General features: G+C 43.7%; 1 protein-coding gene and 1 long non-coding RNA gene across 2 annotated transcripts in view; one reads left to right on the top strand and one right to left on the bottom strand.

The window, feature by feature from the left end:
• SGK1 (serum/glucocorticoid regulated kinase 1) overlaps positions 1-19,502 on the bottom strand; it is a 150,663-nt gene that overhangs the window by 108,992 nt on the left and 22,169 nt on the right. The window lies entirely within an intron of this gene.
• LOC146063848 (uncharacterized) lies at positions 818-7,322 on the top strand. Its single transcript, XR_014471698.1, has 2 exons — positions 818-1,015; positions 7,031-7,322. It is a non-coding gene; the product is annotated as an uncharacterized LOC146063848 (long non-coding RNA).

Genomic DNA, 19,502 nt, shown 5'->3' with positions numbered 1-19,502 from the left:
TTCAGTGAGGCAGGGCCGAGCGGAGCAACTGACAGTCCGGGATGGGGGCGGGGCAGCTGGTGGATCAACAGTGTGGAGGCATGGCCAACATGATTGTGTCTTTGTGGCCCCGCCCCCTACCTTTCCGGGGGGGGGGGGGGGTGGAGTTTGACCCGGGACCCTCCCAGCCATTCCATGGGGGGTAGGCAAACCTGCTCTTCCCTCATGTGCATTTGCTTCTCTTAGTTAAACCATCTTCGATAGGACCAAATCCTGTGGTTTTCTGCCACCCTGGCACATTGCAGAGTGTTCACAGGCTGTGTTGGAGGGAGGGCTCCTTCTCCCCACAGCCTTTGCAGCGCCGAGTGAGTCCTGCCTTACTCAGCGCTGCGAGCAAGGGAAAAATCATTCCATGTTGCACTGTAGGTTTCAACTGATGAAAAATCTATTGATCTATTGATCCGCTGATTTTGTCAAATTTGGGGCCATTTTCAGCTGTTTTTTAGTCATGTTTTGCTGATGCAGTTTCTACTTTTAAACAAACATGATTAAAAACCAGCTGAAATGTAATACTAAAGTCCTTTTTTTTAGGCTCTCCAAAAGAAAAATTTATTGCACAGCACATTTGTTCTCAAATAAACAAAATCATGTTACACTGCAGGAGGAGCAAATATAATGCATACCCTCCAACTGTACCGATTTAGCCGGTACAGTACCATTTTTTAATGGTCTGCACCGGCTAAATCTAACTGTACCGATTGTAACAATTTTTGACAGGGGGCTCCTCTGATTCTGGGAATTATAGTCTATAGCCTGCCAAGACTACATTTCCCATGTAGCACTGCAGGGGGACTCGGGGACTCAGCGGGACGGCCGTCCTCCCCTTGCTTAGGGATTTCTCTCCAGAACCCCTGCACCTCGTCTCCATTCCCAGGGAGTGTAAAAGCCAGTGCACACCACAGAGCACAGGGGCACCACCGATACAGTATTTGAGCTGATGGGCGGCTGAGGATGCCCCGGGAGGCACAGAAAGCAGGTGAGTGCTGCTAACAGGATACCCGGGTCATCCTGGGGCACCGGGTATATGATCTTAATTGAAGTCAATACACACTCGGAAAGGGGATTTGGCCACACCCCATCTTCCACTAAACACGCCCATTTGACCACACCCCTTTCCGAATGTGCACCAATTTCTGCCCTCCAGATGTTGGAGGGCATGATAACATGTAGAGAGAAATATACAGCATATTTCAGTGAGTTATATTGTGTGCAGGGTAAATACTGGCTGCTTTACTTTTTCACTGCAATTTAGATTTCAGGTTCAACACATGTCGTTAAGGATGACTGATATCTACCCAACATGCAGGGCAATTTGGCAATATAGCCAAACAACCTGCATTTTTTATATGGTTAACTACAGATGGAGCGCCTCTCATGCAGATTGCCCCTGCTGGCGATAACTGGCGGAGAGGTTCTCCATCTGACTGGAATGCGCGAGCATCTCACACACATGTGCGTCCCAGTCACTCAGCGGTGGGGAGTAGAAACCAAGCCCATCTCCGCTTCATGGAGACAGGCAGGGTGGGGGGGAGGGGTGCGGGCAGCAACCGGGGAGCGTCGGGTAGCTGTGGTGAGCAGCAGGGAGGTGGCGGAGAGCTCCATCAGAAGGGGACATGCGAGGGTCTTGTGTGCACGCATCCCCTTCCGACGGCTGGTGAGGGGCTGGTGGTTGGCCATTCCATCACCAGCCCCCGGCAAGATGAGATGCGTACATCTGTATATCAGTCAGGACCCCCATCGTCTAGTGTGTAAGGGGCTATATGTGTCACAATAGCAAGTGATACAGGATTATAGGCCGATCAAGCTGGATTAACCATTCTCAGGACTATCTAACACCGATTAAGTGTTCTTTTAAGACACATTCATAATGTGGACATTTATTTAATGTTGTATTTGCCTTTTTAATGAAAAAGGCACCTGCAGTGCACATAGTTTTGCCCATTTTGAGAACAAATTTGCCCTGCGATCAGGTCTGAATTAGGCCCACTATTTAGTTCCCTGTATATATATATATATATATATATATATATATATATATATATATATATATATCAGGGAAAGAGAGAGTTTCAGAGTGCGCTAACAGCAAATACAAAAAAATTGATAAAATAATGATATTTAATAAAAAATGTATAACAATTGATGAATAATTTGCAGTAATTTTAGATTTCCAAACATATAGGGGGTTATTCTGGTTCGGGCGGTTGGGCCGTACGCGTACGTTCCGGGATTTTGTTTGATCTGCGCATGCGTACCTTTCGCAATGCGCAGGCGCGGCGACTTCACAGCGCTCACGAACGGGTCTTTCCGTGCGAAAAAACCTGTCTGCAAGAGTACGGTCATTGTGGGCGGCATAGGGGCGTGTTGAGGGGAGCGGCCGAAATAATGAGGAAAACTGGGCGTAAACATGGGCGTACACGGGGGTGTGCACAAAAAATGTACGGTGCTACTACCGCTCGATCGGCGAAAGCACCGTGCATTTCGGACACAAAACAGGCGGCCGCCACCGACACCTCCAGACCACCGCTACAGATACTGCATGAGAGCGGACGCCTGGATCTGCTAATTAACGCTGGCCCTGAGGAAGCTAAAATCTGCGAAGCGCGTGCCGGCTAGCGGTGCGCGGGCAGATGTTTGTTAATTGTTTATTATTTTTCTTACTTATGCATTTTGATTATCTGTTGAACCGTGCTATGCCGCAATAGCCCTTCTAAGGGCGTTCACTGCAGTCAGCTACGGTCCACTTGGAGGCGACTCCACTGGACTAGCACTATGAATAAACATCCAGCATCCAGCAGGCACTGTACCCCACCGTACTGACTCCTATACCAGGCAGACCGTAGCCGATAGGAGTTCTAGTTATTACCCGGGCCAGCGCCCTCATACTGGACCTATATCATTTGATTTTAGTGACTCAGATAGTGACTCTCCCTAGGGAGTTGGAGTGACTTTCACCCCATACACTATGAGATTGTTAGTTGTATGTAAATCCACTTCTGAGCATCACTAAATGATTTAGGATAAACGTGTCACTCCTCTATTGACACAAGTGTATTGTGTGGCAATTAGAACATCTACCTACAAAGGCATACTGCCTGTCTATACTGCTCACACTTGGTCTGTACAGTGATAACAGATCAGGAGCACACTGTCAACGAAATCAGCACATATATTATAATATATGCAGGCCGGAGCTACCATTAGGCAGCCTTAGGCATTTGCCTAGGGCGCTGCCTACTGGAGGGCGGCACCGCACGCTGCCAATCAATAGTGCAGCTCAGCTCTCTGCACTATTACACATCCCCTCCTGTAATTACCCCGACCCCCCTCCGCACTGGAATAGTCCTGCAATTAACTGCCGTGTAGTCCTGAGCCCGCCCGGCACCCGGCAGCAGGTCTGAGACGGGAGATGGTCTCAGACCTGCTGCCGGGTGGGCTCAGGACTACAAGGCGGCGGCGGCGGCAGCAGCAGAAGACAGGGGAGTTCGTGAGCCCCCCTCCCCGCGCCTGACTCCCGTCTCAGACCTGCTGCCGGGTGCCGGGCGGGCTCAGGACTACACGGCGGCGGCAGCAGCAGAAGACAGGGGAGTTCGTGAGCCCCCCTCCCCGCGCCTGACTCCCGTCTCAGACCTGCTGCCGGGTGCCGGGCGGGCTCAGGACTACACGGCGGCAGCAGCAGAAGACAGGTGAGTTCGTGAGCCCCCCTCCCCGCGCCTGACTCCCGTCCGTGACCCCCCCCCCCATGCGCTGTTCATAACGCCTGTGGGTTGCGGTCGCTCCCCCCCAGCGACAATCCCCATGTATCGCCCGCGCACCCCCCCTCCCCATTCACTGAAGCGCATTGATAGTGCCCGCTGAAATCCCCCCCCAGAGAGGAGGGGCGGGCGGGGGTTAGGTTGCCTCGGGCGCTCACAGGGCTTGCACCGGCCCTGAATATATGACAAACATCTGCCCGCCACCTTAGTTTTTAACAATGTGATACCCCACCCTTGTCTATTATATGTATTAATTTCTATCTCGCAGTTCTTAAAAGAAAATAATAAAAGTTATGTTTTACTCTGCTTAGGTGCACCGACATAGGACATCTCTCCCTCTTTTTTCTTGTTCTAGCATTTATGATTAGACTTACTGTAGTAAATGAGCCTATAATTGCTGTTAATACTGGACCAGGCCTCTCTTATAAAGTATGTAAAGTGGTAGCCAGACCACACCTCCTTCTTTACTTTTCCCTGCAGTCTGGGCAAGACATCTGTGATTTGTTTTACTTTTCTTTGGAAGGAGCCACATTTGAAATATAGACCTTGTGGAAACATTTTCCATGATGCATAAAAGAAATGTGTTTCTGATTTTAAAGATTTCCATTCTTCTGCAGTCTATTATGTTATTTGATGGAGTCTAGATATTTTGCAGTACATATCGACATATCTAGATTTAATAAATACTTTTTTTTAATTTGGCAACTATATATTTACATTCAATGAAAGCTTATTGTAGTCCAAATGCTTGGATATTTATTACATTTAAGTGTGATTCATATTGAGTTGATTTATATTGTTATGTTAAGCTATGGTTTATATTCAGCGGTGGGCTGGGCCGGTGGGCAGTGTGCCAATTATATTCAGTATTCTAATCAACAGTTCATAACTAACATTGGATAATAATTTATAGAAAGTTTGTTATACAGTATGTCACAGTTTGGCAGGAGCTCAAGACATGGACCCCTTTATACACACACAGTATGAGCAAAGAATTAGATTGTAAGCTTGCGACTATCATACCTCACAATATATATATACACCACAGGGCATTATGTGTATAAGTGGCATCACAGGAGACATTATGGGTGAAATTTACTAACAAAAATTCTTGAAATAATTTTTTTTTTTCATACGAAAATACGATTTTTTTGGGCGTATGGAAATTTTTTTTGCGTATACGTATTTTTGGCATTTACTATGCCAAACATACGACTTTTCGTATTCATATTAATGGGACATTCGTATTTGTATTTACAAATACGAATTAATACACCATCGATAGAATACGGTCGCTAATTAGTGTAAAACGGCCGCGAATATACGGCAGGAAAATACACTTTATTTTCCTGTCGTATTCGGCAGAACCCTGCACGCATAGGCGTGCGCAGCCCGTTTTATTAGGGGGTGCACCATTGGAGGGGGCGTGTCCATCACTATCTACTGGGCGTGTTCATCATCTCCTATTATTACACATAATGAAACACACTAGACATAATGTCACGCACAATAATGCCCATTACACATGCCACACACCGTAATGCCCATTACACATTATGTTAGGGCTTAAAAAAATATTATTAAAACAGGGACAATAGGGACTGTGCACGTCGAAGGCGCGCGCCAAAAATTAACACATACTTACATGCATACATATTACACATCACACAGCCATTACATAGTATACCACATTCCATAATGCCCATTACACGTTGTACGTGTAATTCCCATTACATGTTACGCCTCACACCATGATGCCCATTACACGTTACGCCTCAGACTGTGATGGCCATTACAGATTATGCCATGGGGGGGGATGTGAAATGTTCTTTGCCAGGAGTCACATGCTCCCTGGGAAGGGGGTGGTTAAATGCTCGTTGACAAGGGGAGTTTCATGCTCATTGCTGGGGGTGCGCATTGCACACCAGCGCTCCCGTGAATCCGCACTTCCGGGTAGCGCTGTGCACTCTTCTTATAAGATGCCCACCGGAGCCGCAGCCTCCTTCCCTTTTGAGCCGCTGGCCGGATGCTGCACGCCGCACACTGAAGCTACTTTACCTGTCAGCGGCAGGCAGCATCTGGTCAGCCGCTCAAAAGGGAAGGAGGCTGTGGCGGGCACGGGACACTTGTTCCCCAAGTGCCCAGGGGCAAATGCCCGCCCGCACACATAGTATACACACACCAAAAAAAAAAAAAAAACGGTTTAACCTCAATATCCCTGGAATCAAATAATCCATATGGATCCGCCTGGTATCAGATTGAAGGCCCAGCGATTTGGGTTCGACTGAAATCAACCTCGAGCTTCAGTGATGCCGAAGGGGGAACTGGCAGCCATTGAACTGAGTGGGGGTCGGAATTAGCGGGTCCCATGTTATCCTATAGGGAAAACGTTCCAGCTTTGCCTGGCAGTATCTCCGGTTCCCAGGGGGCTAGAGACACGGGGCTGGGCTCGTTGGAAAGCCCCAGCCCTCAGCTATGATTAGGAGGTGCCTGTGCACCCCCGGCACCCCCCTTGCGCACGCCTATGCCTGCACGGATCAGTCAGATCCGTGCAGGCTTCAGTGTAAAAAATAGAGAAATAAAAAAATAAATAAAAAACAGCATGGGGTCCCCCATACAGCCGTAACCAGCACCAGGCTGAAAGAGCCGGGCCGGTAATAAGAAATCAGGAATCCCGACAAATAGGCTCCAGGTCCGGGGCTGGTTCCCAAAATACGGGGGACAAAATGACTAGGGGTCCCCCGTATTTTAAGAACCAGCCCCAGGCCAAACCAGCCAGCAGGGTAATGTCACAGCCGGGGGACAATTATTATATAAGGTCCCGCGGCCAAAACATCACCCTACTGACCAGTCAGCCTGGCCAGGGGCCTTGGGGGAGTGGGGACCCCACCAATAAAGGGGTCCCCCCCCCTACAGGACTTACCTGACCAGGCTGAAACCTGGTGCTGTCCCCGGTGACCCTGTGCGGTGGTCACTGGGCTGATTTCAGTGTAAAAAAAATAGAATAAAAACTATTGTCTTTTACTGTGGAAATATGAGTCCCAGCAAGCATCCCCCGCAAGCTGGGACTTGGAGAACCACAAGTCCCAGCATGCATGGCATTAAAGGGCCCGCTGGCACTTCTAGTTCCACAGTAATAAAAATAGTCAAATAAACACACTGACACACAATAAAAATAAAACGTTAATACATCCAAAGCCCATACATACTGATACTTACCTATCTTGAGCCCGTAGGTAGGTCCCTGGGTCTTGGTCCGGTGTCCTGGTGCTGCTCCTGGTCCATGTTGGCGTTCGGTTCCATGTTGACATCCAGGTCCATGTCGGCGGTGTCTGTGTCGGCGTCCGGTCCGGGTCCGAAGAAATCCATGGGGGACCTGTGGAAGGAAATCTCACCCAGGTCCTCCTGCGAAGATCTGTCATCTTGATCCGCCGTAGTCCTGGTCTTCTGTCATATGCCGTTATCATAAGGATTATGATATTTTGCCTAAACGTAAGATGTTAGGAGACATTAAAATTACATTATTGATATTTGCTATGTCAGATACATGATTGATGGCCAAGGGATATGTCTTCTCTATGTTTAATCTTTGAATATAAATAACCTACTGAAAAGGAAGAATGGTTGTGGGTAAGCAATTATTATTATTCCCTACTCACTCCTTTTGAATGCTATTCTGAACGTTTGCTCATGGAATAGTAACACATCAATTAACTAATCTCTTGTAATTGTAGTTATTAGACACATTCAGTCAGCTAGACATCCTCATTCCGCTGTGTAAATTAAGATTTATGAAAGACATCATTTGTAGACGCAGAGTAAGTTAAGCATCAACGATGTCCGCGAACTAATGGGTTCATATAAATCACATTTTAGGACTTTTCTGATTGGCTGTCAGTCAGAGACAGTAAATCATTACAGGAGGAGGAGATATGGAATGCCTTTACACAACCGCAGATTTGTACCGTATATGTATGAATAAGATGATTTTGACTCATACTTGCCAACCCTCCCGCATTCAGCGGGAGGGTCCCACTTTTTGCTTGACCCTCCCGCTGCCCCGCAAAGCCCCTCTATCCTCCCGGTTTTCGGGACTCATTCTGTGTAATTCGGACTGTGCATGTGCGCGTCCGGAACTGTTGGGGGCAGGGCTTGCATTGTGAAGTCATAGTCAGATACCGCAGGGGTTGTGGGTAACGGTGACCGAGCTGCTGATTGCAGTGTGCACAGACCGGAAGTCTGTGCTTCAGGAGCAGAGAGCTTGCAGCCAGGGCTTCCTTGAGGCTGGCCCCGCCCACCACACTGGGTTCCGTGTATCAGCCAGGCCAGCTCTTCCTTCCTGCTCCTCCTCTGCTTGTGCTGTGCTTCATCCACCACCACACTGACTGCTGGGTCCCTGGAATGAGTACAGCCAGGTGAGTGCTGTCTGTTCTAAGGGAATGGGGGCTGTGAGGGGTATAAAATAGTGTTTGTGTGTGTATTGGGTGTAATTTGGGGATGCTGTGTTCAATGGTGTTTTGTGCAATGTGCTGGTTACTGAGTGTAATATGGAAGGGAGGAGCTGTGTGATGTACAATGTGCTTTTTATACAGGGTGTAATATGGGGGGCATAGTATAATGTATACTATGATGTTTGCAATGTGCTCGGTACTGGGTGTAATATGGGAGGTGGGGAGGAGCTGTGTGATGTACTATGGTGTTGTGTACAATGTGCTTTGTGTACAGGCTGTAATATGGGGGGGGGGGCACTGTGTATAATGTACTATGATGTGTGCAATGTGCTGCATGTACTGGGTGTAATATGGGGGGGTGTAGAATGTACTATGGTGTTGTGTACAATGTGCTTTGTATACAGGGTGTAATATGGGGGGCATAGTATAATGTATACTATGATGTGTGCAATGTGCTGTGTAATATGGGGAGCGGACTTGCCTACACTCCTTGCCTACACTCACTTGCCTACATTTTGCGAGTGGCTCCCGCTGCCCTGCAAATTGAAGCGCAGCTGTGTAATGCAGCTGTGATGTCAGTGTGTAGCCCTCCTGTGTAATGCAGCTGTGATGTCAGTGTGTAGCCCTCCTGTGTAATGCAGCTGTGATGTCAGTGTGTAGCCCTCCTGTGTAATGCAGCTGTGATGTCAGTGTGTAGCCAGTACTGCGCTTGGTAATTTGGGCTTTACTTGCCACTGTAGGACACACCCCTGAGTGACAGAAGACACGCCCCTGGGGTAGAGTGTGATACGCCCCCTTGACGGCGCACCGCGCAATGCCTTACAGAGCAATCTATAATCTCCCTGAAACTACTTTTCAAAAGTAGGCAAGTATGTTTTGACTATTATTATTATTATTATTATTATTATTATTAATATTATTATTATCCATTATTTATATGGTGCCAGAGGGTATCAACAATACCCAGTTACAGAGTTCATAATCAGTAAGCAAAACAAGATCTCAGTGACTCACAATTCAAGACAATATAGGACAAGTACAGGGTATTTAAACATCTGCAACAATGGATGATACTGAAATAAGTATTAGGGTGTTGTAAAAACCAAGGTATTCGATTCCATCGGAGGAAGCATGGATATGGTAAGAAGTAAAGACCACTTTTTAGATTTTTAGCAATATGTATTGACATGGAACACACTATGGGCCTTATTCTAGTTCACTCTTTCTGACAAAATCCTTCTTAGATGGACAAAACCATGTGCACTGCAGGGGGGCAGATGTAAAATGTGCAGAGAGAATTAGATTTGGGTGAGATATTTTGTTTCTGTGCAGGGTAAATACTGACTGCTTTATTTTTACACTGCAATATAGATCTCACTTTGAAGTAAAACCCCACCCAAATCTAACTCTCTCTGCACAAGTTACATCTGCCCCACCTGCAGTGCACATGGTTTTGTCCATCTAAGAAGGAATTTGTCAGAAAGAGTGAACTAGAATAAGGCCCATAGTGTGTTCCATGTCAATACATATTGCTAAAAATCTTAACAGAAACTTAGCATAGAAGAATAAAAATAAATATACAAATTCACAGTAGTAAGGTAACCATTTACATATATATGCAAGACAGACAAAAAAAACTACAGATACATTCTGGTCTAAAAATATTCTGATCTAAACTTAATCAGCCAATCAGTGGAAGGAATCCATCCTATATTTATTTTTACCGGAACAGCGTATAGGCCTACAAATGAAATGCGATCTTGTTGTTGTTTTGATCATTGCTATGCATCTGGTACGCACCTTAGGCTCTTTTAATTATTTATTGATGCATCAGTGAGCTGAAACTTTGTTGGCCTACACAGTATACAACTATTACTACTGATGACTTTAACGGTATTGCCACATTGCTCTTCTACTTAGTTAATGAATCCTGCTATCTGAGTTTTTAAAATGTGCCATAGCATGTAGGTCTGTAACTCTTCCCTGCAGAGGATTATGTGATAATCATACCTTAATGAATCTGTAAATATTTAGGGACATAAAGATCTACTCCTACTTTGCTTGCACCTATCCCATGGGTATACAATTACTTTGCTACTCATCATTGCACACTTGCCACTTGGGGGGTTATTCTAGTCCATTCTTTCTGACAAAATCCTTCTTAGATGGACAAAACCATGTGCACTGCGGGTGGGGCAGATGTAACTTGTGCAGAGAGAATTAGATTTGGGTGGGGTTTTTCTTCAAAGTGAGATCTATATTGAAGTGTAAAATCATGCAGTCAGTATTTTCCCTGCACAGAAACAAAATAACTCACCCAAATCTAATTCTCTCTGCACATGTTACATCTGCCCCCCTGCAGTGCACATGGTTTTGTCCATCTAAGAAGGATTTTGTCAGAAAGAATGAGCTAGAATAAACCCCTAGGAGACTGGGAAGTAACCAGCATATTTTAATTAATGTACTACTCTGAATAGACACAATGTCATTGGCACATCCACACTGCACTTTGCTTATCATAACTAGTTCAAGGTTGTTTTTTTCCATTTGGACTATGACAGATCATAAAATGGGGAACAATAATTTCAAGTAATCTTTTATTCAATTGTGTATTTCATAACTGCACATACTTTCTGTACATTTGCCAGGGATCTCTGTTCACTATAAACAGCTAAAGGCTTAGCCAAAATTGCTCAAGGATTCTCTGTCTGATGATTATACTGGGTGCAGACCACACATTGCATGGGAGGTGGGGGGCAGCAAACATATATAAACATACATGTAATATTATATGTGATATATGTGCTGGCTGTCTCATACAGAGATCAGCAGCACTGTGTGTTACGCAGCCAGAATGCAGCATTTGGCTTCACTTCTCCTTTCTGTGTGTATTTCTGTATGCCCCCAGATTCCCATTGGCTAGTTTCACAGGAACCTTAGACAGGCTTTTAAAGGAAAGACATCGTTAATATCGTTATCATGCACATAGTTTACAAACTTAGGCCCGCACATTTCCTTCCCAGCATGCACGCATATGTAAGTGACTTGAAAGTCACTTTTATATGCGTGCACGCACCACATCTTTCAATGGTCGGCGACCATCGAAAGATGTGGACGTTCCCCCACGGTCTGCAAATGGATCTTACCATGTAACATCCATTTGCATGCCCTGCATGCAGATTGTGCTTGCGAATGGGGCGGCGCCAGCCAACCATTCGCAAGGTGGGGTTTGGTGGACTCGCAAGGCTGCCAGAATAACCCTGTTAGTGTATACGCACCTTTATGAGGCGATTTATCGAGCGTTCTAGGTTTCTGGAAGTACATTTCTGCTCCATTAGCCTACAATTAGCTGGGGTAGGACTTTATACAGTTGTCAGGTTGACACTATTAAGGTCGACGTACATTGGGTCGACCACAGAAGGTCGACAGGCCTCAGGTCAGCACATGAAAAAGGTTTACATGCCTAAAGTCGACATGGTAAAAATGATGACACAAGCATTAGGTTGACATTGGGAAATGTTGACAGTCAAAAGGTCAACATGGGTATTCAAGCCGGTGTGCTGACAGGCGGTATTTCATGCCCTACCATCCACTAAGTCATGGTGGGAGAATAGAATAGTGTGCTGTGCGTAGTGAAGCACCAAGCCCGAAGAATGGCAAGTGCATCGGTGCACTTTTTCTGTCTCCATATTGACTGTTTCGACATTTGGTTCAAATTTTTTTAAAAACCCATGTCAACCTTTTGACTGTCGACCTTCCCAATGTCGACTTAATGCTTGTGTCAACCATCCCAATGTCGACCTAATGCTTGTGTTGACCTTGTGACCCTGTTGCCATTAGGCATGTCAATTTTTTTTATGTGTCGACCTTAATTGGTCGACCCAATGTAGGTCAACCTTAATTTGCTCGACCCAATGACCCATACCTGGTAGAACTTGGCATGTCACTACTGCCCAATCATCCTTGTTATAGGTCTCCACTACAGTATGTAATTAAACAATATGACTTAGCTAACACTAATAGATTTTGGGTGAAATATACTAAGATGTGTATTCTACTTAACATATGATGTTGCTATGGGCAACCAATCAGAAACTACTTTTTATTTATTTAGCACTCTCTAGAACAGTGTTTTTCAACCACTGTGCCATGGCACACTAGTGTGCCTTGAGTTGGTCTCAAGTGTGCCTCCATATCTAGAGATGCCCAAACCAGTATACAGCAACCATCAGTTCAACTGTTATTTACTGGTCTCTTCTTTTCATGTAAAGGGACAATGGGGCAGATGTATTAAGCCTTAACAAGAGATAAATGCAAGTGTGACAAAGAGAGAAAACGTACAGCCAATCACCTGCTTACTGACTTTTTTTAAACACAGCCTGTAACATGGCAGTTGGCAGGTGATTGGCTGGACGTTTATCTCTCCTTATCACCCTTGATTTATCTCTTGTTAAAGCTTAATACATCTGCCCCAATGTGTTTTATTTTTGTTACCTGTGGGGACCAGTGTGATTGTTTTTATATGGGGGCCAATAGGTTTATTTTATTTTTTCCTGTGGGGGCCAATGTGTTTTGCCCTGTGGTGATCTAATGGTGTGCCTTGGCAATTTAAAAATCTTATTTAGTGTGCCTCAAGGTAAAAAGGTTGAAAGTCACTGATCTAGAAGATAGTAGACAGGACCTGATTTCCCCCTTTGTGTTTGAAAGCAAATTACTTTACACATATTTGGCAACTCATTGCTGTTAGTTGAAGTTTTTCTCAGTAGTTAAATGTGATATTTCAAGCATTTATTATGTTTCTTTCTGCTTGTACTTTATAAATGTCTCATTCTGCCACTTTGACAGTAGTTTTCTGCTATATGAAGAGGAAAGTTTCACAACAGCACACGTACCAATAATGACTGCAAGGAAAAGTATTAACGTGTATTAAAAATGTAAAATTCCACTTGTTCATAATCATTTCTTTTAGGGGCACAAGCCAGAAAACTGACTCACACTGACCTCACTAGCCCCCTCAATTGTGTTGTAGTAATGCAGAGCTATAAACAGCAAGTAAACCATGACTCATCAGGGAACATGATTGTCATGTGTTAAGCAGCTTGGATAGAAATGTTTGTGAAATAACGTGCAAGGATAACAGAATATGTCAGTCACTCATTCTGAATTTCAATATAGCATATGCCAATTTTGAAAGTGCAGTACTGTATGATTTATATACTTGATAATTTGTAAAGGGGTGTACACAAGGTTGTGTGTACTTTCTATTCGATCCCGATTCGATCCTGATCAAGGCCCTTATTCTAGTTCACTCTTTCTGACAAAATCCTTCTTAGATGGACAAAACCGAGGGGGTTATTCTAGTTCACTCTTTCTGATAAAATCCTTCTTAGATGGACAAAACCATGTGCACTGCAGGTGGGGCAGATGTAAAATGTGCAGAGAGAATTAGATTTGGATGGGGTTTTACTTCAAAGTGAGATTTATATTGCAGTGTAAAAATAAAGCAGCCAGTATTTACCCTGCACAGAAACAAAATAACTCACCCAAATCTAATTCTCTCTGCACATGTTATATCTGACCCCCTGCAGTGCAAATGGTTTTGTCCATCTAAGAAGGATTTTGTCAAAAAGAGTGAACTCGAATAAGGCCCCAAGTCGGGATCGAATCAGGATGGAAGCGCAGAGTGCCGTGTACCCATTAGATTAGGATCGAATTGAAATTGAATGTGTTCGATTTTCTTTTGACTTCTGTTACATTTTTGCCAGGGAATATCTGGTATCTGTGTCACTGCACATCCGAAATAGAAATGTACATGGTTATAATTATGTGAAGTTAATGGATGGATGTCTAATATAAACATTTGTTACATACCTCTAGGTTACACTATGTTATAGACATACCTGCAATTATAAAGTACTGTTTACGTCAATGTTCTCGCATTGGTTGATGGGTAATTATAAATAATTGTATTGTAAATCATAACTTGTTACAATATGTATCACTTCACTATTCTAAATGGGGAAAGACGATGACAATGTTAACACTAGGTACTACTTCGTGATATAGTAAATAAAGCACAGCACTCTTTAATCTTTGATTAACTTTTGATATGCTAAACTGCTACAATATACATACAATACTGTATGTAACCCATGTGTATAAGGTGTATTTGAAGCATAAATGCTTTCTGTGTTTAGCCATGGGATATCTAATTTAAGTATATTCCAAAATACAGAAAAAATGTATATCCAAAATAGGTTTGACCCCAAGCATTATGGGTATGGGAGACTCAGGGCGGGATGTTCTAACATCTGCAGCCCTCTAATGTCCCCCTTCACCGGGTACTGCACTGTTAATAATCGCATATGCTCTAACATATGCTGTTATTAACGCAAGGGACAGCTCTTTCATTTTTAGGTTTGTTAATTATTTATTTTGCTATTATGGCAAAAATGTAACTACCCAACTATGGGCCTAATTCAAACACTAATGTGAGAATTCACAGTGAACTTCAAGGAGAAAGCAGAAAGAGCCCCTCATGCTAAATTGCAAGAGAATTGTGAATGGATTGCTAATCGATATCCACTCACAAATCCATATGCAATTCAAGAACGATCAAACAGTTTTTGTTGTCTGTGCAATTGTGCGCAGGTCTGAGGGTTCCACTAATCCGTGGAAGCCTGCAACTGCAGCTCCATATGCCCCATTGTTAACCTGGTTCTAGGTGGATGTGGTCATTGCTGATGCCACAGACCTCTTCAACACCTAGGCACACCTGCATTTCTTCCACCAAACCCAAAAAACGTCATGCAAGAGGATTACCTTTACATACATTAGCATTTTCTGTTGCCACCTCACACACACGCGCAGTCGTTTTGATAAACGCTTAATTTGCAAAGTCTCACATTAGTGGTCAAGTCTAAGGGCCTTATTCTAGTTCACTCTATCTGACAAAATCCTTCCTAGATGGACAAAACCATGTGCACTGTAGGTGGGGCAGATGTTACTTGTGCAGAGAGAATTAGATTTGGGTGAGTTATTTTGTTTCTGTGCAGGGAAAATACTGGCTGCTTTATTTTTACACAGCAATATAGATCTCACTTTGAATTAAAACCCCACCCAAATCTAACTCTCTCTGCACATGTTACATCTGCCCCACCTGCAGTGCACATGGTTTTGTCCATCTAAGAAGGAATTTGTCAGAAAGAGTGAACTAGAATAAGGCCCTAAATTAGGCCCATTGTGCAAAAATGTACACTTCCAATGTAATTTCCTGATTTATGTTATTTAAAGTAAACATGATCTGCTGCCTTTTTTTAACAGAAACCTTTATACAAAGCCTGTACCACACTCAACTTCACAAAACACATGTGGAGAATAAATATTGTATACATAACTATCATTTAAGTTTTATTTAGTTAATTATTATTATTATTCCTTTATTTATCAGAAAGAACCGGGCCTGTATTTGTAAGTAATGAGCTGTCTGCGGACCTTTTCTTAGAAATGCAGAGCTTACTGTCTGTAACCTGCACTGACTAAAATAAACTAGATACATCTGGATGTTACCAGGCTAGAACACAATTCATTATAAATGATGTAACACTTGGCTAACCCAAATAATGTTGAGTGATAACTGTTAATTTGTGAGGATCTAAATTAACAAGTAGTCTTGTCACAAGGAACTCTGTAGAACAAGTAAAGCAATAGAGGAGCACTTGCTGATGAGAAAATGCAACACAGCCTTTTTATTCGTTTTTTTCTTCAAGTGTAAAGGAAGCCATTGAGACTGTGCGTTCTACAGGTTGAGTATCCCGTATCCAAAATGCTTGGGACCAGGAGAATTTTGGATAACGGATTATTCCGTATTTCGGAATATTTTAATATTTCAATGATGTATTTTGAAGTATCTTGCATGTATGCTGTATAAACACATAAAATACACACAAATATATTTTATTACCACATAAAATACACACAAATATATTTTATTTGTTCAAAAAACAAGGTTTCAAAACATGAAACAAAATTTGTGTACTATCTCAGATATTGAATTTGAATGCCAAGCAATCATTTTCTTGCACATATATAGTGCCAGTTACATATCATGTCCTCAGTAGTGCTGTTACAAATGTCCCCAGTGAGTTTTTAGCAACAAAAATATTTTTTTTTCACTTTCTGGAATGTATGGTTTTCGGAATAATTCGGATAACGGATACTCGGATACGGGATACTCAACCTGTATAATACGTTGTTTCAGACAGCTATGGAAGAGTTTAGACCAACTACAGTATACTCTGACTGACTATAGTCTATTAGTATGCGTTCAGCACAGAGGCGTAGCTAGGGTGGAGCCGGTGGAGCACCTGCTCCGGGCGCAGACATATCACCTGGCGCCGGAGCTCTGCCACCAGCTCCCCACCCTGCTCGCCTGCTCCCCATGTCAGCCGCCAGGCACCTTCTACCACTGTGCCCTCCTGCGCCCTCCCGTGTGGCCATCCGTCCGCCCGCCCTCCCGTGTGTCCGTTGCCTGCCGCCTTCCCCTGCACAGTGCGTGCACACACTCCTCACTTCGGAGGAGACAGATGCTGGAGGTCATATTTGACCTCTAGTGTCTGACAGGAAACACAGCGCTGCAGCGCTGTGCTCCCTAGGGCGCAGATACAGAGGGGGCGAAGGGGGCATGGAGCAGCATAAGTACAACCATCAGACCAAGGTGTGGCCGCATTACAGCCACTCTAGAAGGCAAGATTCTTTTTTGTCTTTTTTACACATTCATCTCCATCCAGAACTACACTGACCATGTAACATCAGTCACCTCTCACCCATAAGTAAGTGATGGCAGAGTACAGTAACTCTGGGGATAAGGGGCTCGCTGTATTTGAGGCCTCATTATATTTAGTGTACACTGAGATTGCCAATGTGTGTTGTTCTCCGTCTCTTCCCTCTCGGTGCCCCGCTAGTTACAGCTGATTATCCGCACTGTTCTCCCTGCATGAGATGATCTGTTACCTTCCACTACAATGCCTCCGCTCTCTCTGCCATAGGATTACGTATAGCTTCTCATCAGCCCCATATATGATGTATTTGTTGAGCAGATCATGAGATGTCATCAATCATAATATTTTACTGCAGAATTATTTGATTCCCAAAGTGGTGACACAGAGTGATAAAAGATATATGTAATGTGATAGGTGAAATAACAGGTTTAATTAGCAATTATTACAGTAGGTCATACTAGATCTTCAATGGGACAAACGAGCTGCGGCAGGCGATAGATAGAATGTAATTTTAACCCCTGGTAACAGACACACTCAAATAAGGTTGGAGACCACTGCTCTAGCCTCTCCGTCCCCACAGCTGTGCCTGTATTATGCTCCCACACCTGCGCCCACCCCACATCTGCCCGCTGATAACTGCAGTAATTCGGCACCCACCATTCCCCCACCCACACCACCAATCATGGGCATCATGTGTGGCCTTATGTGTAATGGGCATTATGGCATGTATCTTTATGTGTAATGGGGTTCGCTAAAATGTGCAATGGGCATTACGGTGCGTGGTATAATGTTAGGCTGTGCCCCCTTTTTGCCACGCAAGGGTCCCACCTACTACAAATGGGGGGGGGGGGGGGCGCGAAACATGCCCTTGCTCCGGGCACCGTGGAATCTAGCTACACCACTGGTTCAGCATGTCAGTGATCAGGATACAGGAATGCCCACATCACTGGAAATACTGACACCAGAATCCCGACAGCCTGCATCCCTATCATAAGTGTGCTGGGGACTGTTAACTTTTGGTGCAGGTAGGGGAGGGGGGTGAGATAAGTATTAGGCACTAGGGAGGGATAGGGTTGGGGGGAGGGAGGGTTAAGGTAAGGCTGCGTGGAAGGAGGGTTAGATTACACATTAAAAAGGGGCGTTATGGTTAGCCACTAAGGGGGAAGGTTAGGCCCTAACAAGGAGGGTTTGGGTTAGGCTGTGTGGGGGAGGGTTACACATCTGACAGGGAAGGTTAGGGAGGTAGAGGGCAAGGATAAGTATACTAATACCCCTTTTACACCACTGAAAAAAAACAGGTCATCATGGAGATTGAACAAGCTAAACAGGTTTTTCTTTATTCAAATGCTTAATCTTTCTCTGTGGAGAGTGCTTTTTTCTTTTTTTGACAAATAGGATATTGTTTATATATATATATATATATATATATATATATATATATATATATATATATATAGTATATATAGTATATTACATATATATATATATATATATATATATATATATATATATATACACAGTAATATATATATATACTAACTTATTTTTCTAACTTATTTTTTTTATGTGGCCCCTGCACTCTCATGTTGCTTTACTAAAGTGTGCGAATTGCCTGGACTCTATATATATATATATATATATATATAACAAAAGAATATATATATATATACAAAGTCAGGATCCGGCACTCACAATCCTCCTGGCCAGCTATGAGCCTGAGATATGCTCCCCAGTAGCTGGCCAGGAGGATTGTGAGTGGCGGATCCTGTCTTCGTATATATATATGGATTATAGTGGTATTCAAGCTATGATTCCTGCTCTGTGCACCCATTGGATACAGTAAAACGTTTGATGGAACATTGTTTATCTTTAAAAAAAGACTTAAAAATTAGGATTAAACACAATCTGGATGGATATTCATGAAGCAGTGATGCTCTTTCTACTGATCGGTTGTAACCTATCTTTTTGTTTTTAGAGTTAAAATAGTTGGATTAGCGACTCAAGTCCAAGGGTGAAATAGATACATTGGGTGTGTGTTTGTTTTCTATAAGTTTTTTCCTAAAATGTCTGTTGGTACCGCAGGGCTTGATGAACTGGCTTTGAGTGATGCGGAAAATATACAAATCAGTTTAACAGATGATGAGGTTGATAGAGTGCCGTTTACCGAGTTAGAATTTGCACAATTACCATTGGCTACCTCCGATGACCTCTTTCATAAATTGCATCGTTTCAGAAGGAGAGAAATTGATCTGATGCTCCATGGTCAATTTCTCTCTGAATACTATCGAAAAAAAAGAATACCAAGGGGCTTTGGAATTCACAATACTCCCACCATCGGTCGCCGCAATCCGGCGTTTTGTGTCCAATGGTGTTGAGTATTGAATAAATGCTCTCTGGATTTAATCGCACTGGTTGTTGAGGAAGTTGGTTCCGAACTTAAAAAAGTCAAAAGTGAAATAGCAGAGTTTGAGAAGGAA

The sequence above is a fragment of the Crinia signifera genome, chromosome 3 (genome assembly GCF_055691185.1).
Source record: "Crinia signifera chromosome 3, ASM5569118v1, whole genome shotgun sequence".
Taxonomy (NCBI): Eukaryota; Metazoa; Chordata; class Amphibia; order Anura; family Myobatrachidae; genus Crinia; species Crinia signifera.
This window is presented reverse-complemented; position numbering and strand designations above follow the sequence as displayed.